At 49.1% G+C, this 9,096-nt stretch overlaps 1 pseudogene; it reads right to left on the bottom strand.

Moving 5' to 3' along the window:
* Positions 1-3,329: 3,329 nt before the first annotated feature.
* Positions 3,330-7,857, bottom strand: LOC121529868 (annotated as a pseudogene).
* Positions 7,858-9,096: the final 1,239 nt, after the last annotated feature.

Raw genomic sequence — 9,096 nt, 5'->3', positions numbered from 1 at the left:
TTATTGGAATGCCGAGCAGGCGTGTCACGACTGGAGAATTAGAAATACGTTTATTGGATGCCAACAAGACTGTGCAGAGACGCCCATATCGACTTGGCGTAGATGAAAAAGAATTGGTAAGAGATAAAATCAAAGAAATGTTGGCAGCAAACGTAATACGTCCACGTTTTATAGTAAAAAAGAAAGATGACAGTGAACGTTTGTGCATAGATTATAGACAGCTAAATGCATATACAGTGGCTGACAAATATCCGTTGCCTCCAATATCAAGTGAAGAAACTGCGTGGGGGTAAATACTTCTCTTGCTTAGATATGGCTAGTGGATTTGATCAGATTCCAATAGCTGCAGGATCCATGAGGCCGAGTATGAGTTTCTAGCTATGTCATTTGGGCTGAAGAATGCCTCTATAGCGCGAGCTCTACGTGACTTGCGGTACTCTTATGCAATTGTTTACATTGATGATGCAGTAATAGTAGCGAGATCAAAAGAGGAAGCAGTTGAAAGATTGACAGTCGAGCTAAGGGCTCTATCGGAAGAATGATTTTCATTTATTACTTGGTCAAGGACGGTAGTATTTAACCAAATCCTCGAGAAATACAAGCTCTGGCTGGACTATCTCAACCAAAGAATGTTTCACAATAGAGACAATTTATAGGTTTAGCGTCGAACTTTCGTAAATTTGTCCCACAGTTCTCTGAACAGATGAAACCGTTGTATCAGTTGATATCCAAGACAAGAGGAAACGCTATAGTCGAGTGCCGCGACTATAAGATACCCGTTACTGTTTTACAAAATTTTAAAATATTATTTTGCTAGTGGAAACTCACAAGGCGCCACCTATTGTCAGAGAAAGTATGTTGAGAATGCTTATAGTGGCGTCACTGCCCATTAATTTCTTTATAAATAGCGAAATAATGTTCCGATTTAAAAAATCTTTGGTAAATCGATAGATTTTAACAGAAATAAGTAATACAAGTTCAAACGAAGGCATTCATAATAATATTATAGACGCCACAGTTTTCCGCTGTTTGTGGGCGTTAGAGTAGGCGTGGGCGGATGTAACTTCGTGGCAAGTTGCAGAGGCAACTCTTAAATACGTCTTCCTAAGCTAATAATTTTGTAGCTCATATAGTTTTCGAGATTTTTGCATTTTTGGTTTTTCGGGTTTTGTGGGCGTTAGAGTGGGCGTGGTTTGATCGGAAAAAAACAATTTGCATTGGGAGCATCATTAAAACCTATATGCTAAATCCGAACGATATTAAAATCCCATAGAAAATCCGAAAACCGTCTTTTGAGCCTTGTGGGCGTATGGGTGGGTGTGGTCGGATAGTAGAGCCACTATAAGATGCGCTGGCATCTTAAGATTATACATACTGAATTTCAACTTTCTAGCTCCAAAAGTTCCTGGGCGTGGCAGGATGCTGTAATAAACTTGCGCTGTCCCGGGACCTCAGGAACCTTCATGGTTAATCTCAACTTTGTATCTTTTATAGTTCCTGAGATCTCAGCGTTCATACGGACGGACGGACGGACGGACAGACAGACATGTCTCAATCGACTTCGCTATTCATCCTGATCATGAATATATATACTTTATAGGGTCGGAAACGCTTCCTTCTATCTGTTACATACTTTTCAACGTATCTAGTATACCCTTTTACTTTACGAGTAACGGGTATAATTAGCAGCTTCGTTTGGAAATCAGAGTGTTGTAGTGGGGCGGTGTTGCCACAAAAAGATACCTCTTGGTTGTAGAGAAGATGAAGTCGGGGGTGTCGTGGAGTAAGGCTTTATTCACTGCATACAGAAAAACTGACTTAACTTAGCTTAGCATAAGAAAAACGATCGCCGAGGGCTGCAGTTGAACCCGAGAGAGAGAGAGTGCAAGATTGTGCAGAGAGGAGCGGATGCGCTCTTCAGCGCGGATGCGCTCTTCAGCGTGGATGCGATCTTCAGGAAGCCCGGCTGCATGATACGTGGGTACATATCCGCGCCGAGGACAACGGAGATCGTCGCTGGCAGATAGAACCGCTCATCCGCCAATGTCACGCCTCGGAAGTGGGCACGCACCGCTCAGCTCTCGAGACGGCGTACGAACGGGCACGTAAGGCTTGATTTTGAAAACGACCTCCAGCCGAACGCTATCATCCGTTTTGGAACCCACGGTGGCTGAACAAACTTGTTCGTCCCGCGTCCTGCGGGGTCCCTTGACGAGAGGCGGAAAATTGCCTAGGCGCGGATGACGCGGGCGGTCGAGCGGTGGACGGCACCCGATGAGTGGCGGACGAAGGCCGTGGAGCACCTGAAGCTTGCCGGCCAGTGGCCGAAGAATGCTGAGGAGCTGCCGACGAGCGCCGGGAAGTCGATGGCCGTGGACCGGCTTGTGAGTGCCGGAAGGTGGCGGACGAAGGCCGACAAGCAACCGAACCGCGCCGGGAGTTGACGGACGACGGCTGAGCGCCAGCTGAGACACTCCGTGTACTGTCTTCCGTGCTCCGTGACCGGTGCTCCTCTTGACGTGGCTGGCGCCGAGCCCGCGGCTTCTCCACGAGGTGCAGCAGCGAGTAGTGATCCTGACCACAGATCTACAGCAGTCCCCACGCCGGCACGATCCGTCGGAGTGCTCGTGAGCCAGGCAGCTGGAGCAATACCGGATCACTAGAACCGCCCGGAGCCGCTTCTCGGCACTGAGACGTAGAAAGCGCCGACATTGCTTCAAAGGATGGATCCCACTGCAGACTCGGCATCGGTAGGACTGTGTACCTCGAGAACATCTGCTCTCCAGTGACTGGGCGCTGCGTGGACGTGGCGACATCGTGCTGAATATGGCTGGCGGAACTAAGATGAAGAAACAAAACAGCGTTATCAGAATTGGTGTGAAGTTCGATTTGGAACTACGGGCACAGCTACGAGACAGCACAATGGACAGGGACATTGGAACGGAGGAAACGCATAATAATTGTGGGCAGGCGGACGCGTCCATCGGAGCCCTCGCGCGGTGCGGATGTCGATCACTCGGACATGGCCATCGGATCCTAAATACACCGCGTCAATCCTAGCTAATCGCCGCTCATTGGACAGAAGGTTGTCCTCCTTGATGACCACCATATCCCCAACGCGGAGATTCCTCGTAGGGGCACGCCACTTGTTCCTCTTATGGAGCTCCTTGAGGTACTCTTCCTTCCATCGCAGCCAAAATTGCTGCTGAAGAGCCTTCAGGTGCTGCCAGCGATTAATAATTGACGTAGTATCCCCCTTTAGCTCGGGTTCGACCGTGACGAGAAGAGGACCTCCCACCAGAAAGTGCCAGGGTGTAAGAGCCATCAGATCAGCAGGGTCTTCGGACATTGGCGCGAGCGGCCGCGAATTTGGGCACGCATCGATCCTCGCCAGGAGAGTAGCCAGCTCCTCAAAGGTGTATTTCCGCGTGGCGGTGGACTTGTAGAACTAGGTCTTGAAGCTCTTGACGCCTGCCTCCCGGAGGAATGAAATGCCAGAGAAGCTGCTGGTGACTGTAGGCACCGGTCACAGCCCCTTTTAGGCTCTGGAGAAAATCGCGAGATAGTAAGGCAGCTGCTCCCACAAAGGTCTTCCCGTTGTCCGACTGCACTTGACGGGGGCATCCTCTCCGGGACATGAATCGAGCGAAAGCAGCCAGAAATTTCTCGGTCGTTAGGTCCGACGTAGGCTCTAAATGGATGGCCTTAGTGGAGAAGCACACAAACACCAACACATACCCCTATGTGATGAGGCAGGCTTGCCCCGTATAGTTCTTTATCTCGAAAGGACCGGCATAATCCACACCTGGGTACGTGAATGGGCGCGAGAAGGACGTCCGTTCCTTCGGTAGCTCTCCCATGAGTTGCGTCTGCAACTTCTTCTTGGGGATGACACATACTTTACAAATTCCTCACACTGGGAATCCAGAATTTGGCCGGAATCAGGCGGATCATCAGCTGATTGCCACCATGTAGCGTGATGCGATGCGTAAATTGAACAAGGAGTCGAGACAGATGGCCCATTTCAGAGACGAAGTGTGTGCGCTGAGTGACGGAAACTAGAAGACTTTCAGTCGACGTAATCTCATTAGCTGTCAGGTGCTCTTCGAACGGAGATCGTATCTTCCGCGCGCGCTGGATGAAGCGACTAACAAAGGCAAGGACTCGTAGTGCCTTGTCGAGTGTGGAAAAACGTTCAAGGAGATCTTTGGGGGGCGCCTTCGCGACATGGACCTTCACTGCTCGCTTCTCGAGTTCAGTCACGGGGGCATCATTGCCTTGAGTGGACCACTCGCTGCGAGGCCTTTGCAGCCAGCTAGGCCATGCCACCACAACTGGTTATCCGCAAGGTCTTGGAGACCTACGCCCCGGCTGGCGAGGTCCGCAGGGTTCTGCTCGGAGCGGACATGTGCCCATTTCTGCACGTCGGTGAACTGGGCGATCTTGGCTACCCGGTTGGCCACGAACGTTGTCCACTGACACGCTGGCTTCTGCAGCCACGCGAGGACAATAGTCGAGTCCGTTCAACAATATGGGACAGATGGGGCCCTGGTATCTTTGGCAGAACGGCGGTGGCCATTTCCGACAACAACAAGGCGCCGCACAGTTCTAGCCGAGGGAGCGACACCGTTTTAACTGGGGCCACTCGAGTCTTTGCAGTCAGCAGGTTCACCATTACCGTAGACCCAACCTCGTAAATTGCTGAGCCGTACGCCTTCTCTGAAGCGTCGCAAAACCCGTGATGCTCGACCCTTAGGTGTGGTCGGAACGCGACCCATCGAGGAACACGAATCTGATCGAGCACCGAGTAATTCTTCAGGAAGTCAACCCATCGTTGACAGAAATCTTGAGGAAGGGCGTCTTCCCACCCCGGATCCAGAAGCCAAATGTCCTGCATGAACATTTTCGCCGGGACAATGAAGGGAGCGAGCCAACCTGCTGGATCGAACAATTTGGCAATGTGGGAGAGGACTTGGCGCTTCGTGAAGGACGAGCCGGAAGTCAACTCTGGCTCAACTCTGGTCAACTCTGGCTCTGGAAACTCATTACTCGTCGCTTTCCACCGCACGCCGAGTGTCTTGGCCGTGCTCTCTGCATCGATGTCGAGGAAATCAGCACGAAGGAGGTGGTCGCTCGGAATGTCGGCCAGGATCGCCTTGCTATTCGACGTCCATTTTCTCAGTGGAAACCCTGCCGACTCTAGGGCGCCCTTTAGCTCCCGAATCACCACTTGGGCTTCGGTTTTTGAGTCTGCCACGCGAAAACGTCATCAACGTACATAAAATGCCGGATAATTTGGCTTGCCTGCGGGTAATTCAACTCTTCGTCGTCAGCGAGTTGCTGCAGGACACGGATCGCTTGGAACGGGGCACAGCGGAGCGGAGTATGCTTGGGGTCTACCCAAATTTGCCGATACATCTTCTCGATGTCGGCGTTGAAGTCAAACCTAAATTATCGCCACTTTAGGATTTGAATCGTCAGGTCGGATTGTAAGACCGGGCCTGCGTAAAGAATGTCGTTCAGACTGGTCCCGTTTGCGGACGGGCTCGAAGCATTGAAGACTACCCGCACCTTGGTGTTCGTGCTTTCGGGCTTGAAGACGACATGATGTGGGAGATAGTAGGTAGCGGAACTGCTCGTGGGAGAGACTTCGGTCATGTGGCCTAAGTCGATGTATTCCTGGATTACCGAGTCATAGCGGGCCTTAAGTGGCGGATCCCTCTTTAGCCGCTGCTCATTATGCCGTAACTGAGCAAGAGCAAAGGACCGTGAAGCCGACAGCTCGGAACCCTTCTGCTCGGGGTCGCGTAAGGGGGGCGTCACAACGTACTTGCCACACTCGTCTCTTCTCGTCGTCTGGACAAAATTGTGCTCGCAAACTGAATCCGATTCCGAATTAATCTGTGTGGGCATATCCTCCACCTCCCAAAATTTGGTGAGGAGCTGATCCAGCGAGTCACCGAGGCTACGGGCAACTCGTGTGGAAAAAACGGACACGCTGCGAGGGTTGGCTGGAGATAATGGGCCTGTCAGCACCCATCCAAAAATGGTTTCCTGACCGAGAAGTGACCCGCAGATGTTAGCCCTGGTATTACCGAGAAGAATGGACGGAAGAATGTCAGCTCCTATTAACACATCGACTTGGGAGCTTTCAAAGAAGTTGGGATCCGCCAGGGGAATGTCGGGCAGCCCCTTGAGACGATCCCGCGGAATCGGATAGGATGGCAGATTTCCTGCCAACTGAGGAAGAACGTAAGCCGCAGTCTCGAATTGCAACCCGGGTCTAGACGGCGACCGAATGGATAAATAGCACAATTTAGTAGACTGCGCGGAAATGGTCTGATTAAGACCGGACATTTGGGCTTGAATAGTCTTGAAGGGAAGCTTGACAAGGTTGAACAGTCGTTCAGTTATGAACGTCGCTTCGGACCCTGAGTCTATCAGTGCTCGTGCCTGGAAACTGCACCCCAGATGGCACACGTTGATAAGGGCAGTGCCCAGTAGGACGGCTCCAGACCCGGAGGCGAAGCACACCTGCACATCCGACTGATCCTCTGAGCCGCTTGTGCTTCTGGCAGGTTGTGCGGGTCGAGCCCTTGCTGGAGTAGGCGGACTTGGAGCGGTAGCGAACGGATTGCCGCGGTGCAGGAGGGTGTGGTGTCGGCTGTGGCATGTGAAGCAGGTATGGGCGCTCGTGCAGTCTCGCTGCTGGTGCCCTCGGGCAAAACAGTTCAAGCATAACTGACTCCTCTTAATGTAGTCGGAGCGCCCGTCCACGTTCATTTCTAGGAAACGCGGACATAAGCGGATAGGGTGGTTCTCCCTCGAACAGAGATCGCATCCCTTTTGGCCCGGAGCCACTCGAGTCTCGTACGAATTGAGCCTCCGTGCAGGGGCAGCAGGAAGTCCCGACCTTGGCGGAGATTGCCCGCAGCCACTAGGCCTAACGTCGTCGATGGCCTCCAGAGTGCGATGGCGCTCTGTCAGGAAGTTATCTAATTCCTTCCGTGTTGGAATTTCTTATTATGTACGGATTGCTGCCACATAGAAAGTGTGACCTTGGGGAGCTTCGAGATAATCATAAAGACCAGGAGACAATCCCACGCCTCAACATTGATGGCGGACATTTCTAGGGCTGTCAGACAACACTGAATGGTGGCTTGCAGTTCCCTCAGCGCGACCCCGGACTCTTGAGAAATAGACTGGAGGTTGAAAAGGATCTTCAACTGGCTATTGACTAACAGCCGCCGATTCTCAAAACGGTCTGTGAGGCTTTGCCACGCTGCGACAAACCCCTCATATGTAAGAGGAGCCTTAGAAACAATGGCGTGTGCGTCACCACTTGTTTTGGACAGCAAGTGGAACAACTTCTCTACTCTATGTAAATGGCCGTAAACAAGTCTTTAAAGGCGAGCCACCGAAGATAATCACCCGCAATGACCTCGGTATCCACTGGAGGTAACCGTGCGGACATTGACGGAAGCCTGAGTGGATTGGGAGGCAATTTTCTCCCGAAGCTTGGCAATACACCTCCAATATACGGAGTAACAGTAGCTATACTTCGATTCCAGCACTGCTGAGGTGACCGAATTGTCGTCGGACACGGCTATCAAATCGGAGCAGCTCTCATAGCACTTCTCCACCTTCTCCCAGAGTGCCCGAATTTGGTCTCGATGGACTTCGCACATGTATTGGGAGCCTATTTCCGTTTCTGGGGAGCCCGGGGTATTTATGTTAGCCTCAAATTGGCTAATTCGATCTGTTATAGTGATGAACTTTTTCAGCGCCACTTCGACCGCACTTTGAGCCATTTTTACAACAGAGCAAGTCTGCCTCTGTGTAGGATCGGGGATTGTACTGACGGATTCGTCACTCTCAGCCCTTGGAATGGCCCTGGTCGCAGAAAATATATGGCATGCAAATTCAGTTTCTTTCTCGTGATTTTTGTAAAAAAATTTAATTTTATTTTTTAATCACTTAATCACTATTACAATTTTTCAATAGGTCGAACTTATTCTTTTCACTGCTCGTTTCACTGCTCGTTCGGATCTCAAAAACGGACTGAGGATCTCTAGTTCAATGATTAATAATCAAACCTCGGCTTAAGAGAATTTATCCCCAAAAATTTATAAAGAGAATGGAATCTCAAGAGAGTCGGAAAATAGGATGATGCAATTTGTCAATTAAATTTAAAGTCCAATCTTGGCCGGAAATTGGTGTTTACATTAGCGGAGTTTAGGGACCGCTATGGGGATCTTTTTGATTACGTTAGCGGACTCGGGGCTCGCTTTGGGGATCTTTTGTTTACGTTAGCGGACTGGATGTTTACAGCATCCGTTTGATTTGGGCTGCGTGAAATTGATCTGGGTGGGAATGATTCTGAGGCCTAATTGATAGAAATAGCTGACCACGGATTTATATCGGGTCTATCAGAGTTATTTGGAAATTGGCTCTCGGCTTAAAGTTGTTTATAAGTTGGGTAAGAGCCCCTAAATAATGTGTCATATAACTCCCCCCATTCTAAATTGAATCGTCCCGATTCATTGGAATTGATGGGTATATTGAATGTAATTGATGAGTTAATTCGACAATGACATTTTCTTCTAGGGTATTTTCATTGTCGGGTATATTGTTTATTTCATTATCGGAAATTTTATTTTTTGGTTCAATTTCTGTATGAATTTGCCATGGTTTGAATATTAAAAACTTTCTGAATTTGATTATAATCGTAATAGTTAAATATACAATTGTGAATATGATTAATATTAACGTAACTGGTATTTAAGTTTGTTTAATTTGAATAAATGGAGTTAGTATGTTAATATTATCGAATGTGAGTTCCGAATCGTTAGATATAATATATTCGGATACTAAAAAATCTGTATCCAATATCTTATTGTCTATATTGGTGTAGGAAATATTATTAATTTTAAAATTCTTGTTGTCGTGACCCTTCGAAAATTCTGTTTCAAGATTAATTTTTTCTTTCTTTATAAAGACTTATATTAGTTATATGAAATAAATCTGCGTATGATTCATAAATAAGAACAGCTTTGGTATCCTTGTAAAGAAGGAAATCATGGTTCGTGTTATCCA

The sequence above is a fragment of the Drosophila eugracilis genome, unplaced genomic scaffold, assembly GCF_018153835.1.
Source record: "Drosophila eugracilis isolate 14026-0451.02 unplaced genomic scaffold, ASM1815383v1 contig_2011, whole genome shotgun sequence".
Classification (NCBI taxonomy): domain Eukaryota; kingdom Metazoa; phylum Arthropoda; class Insecta; order Diptera; family Drosophilidae; genus Drosophila; species Drosophila eugracilis.
Note: the sequence above shows the minus strand (reverse complement) of the source record. Positions and strands in the feature narration are given on the sequence as shown.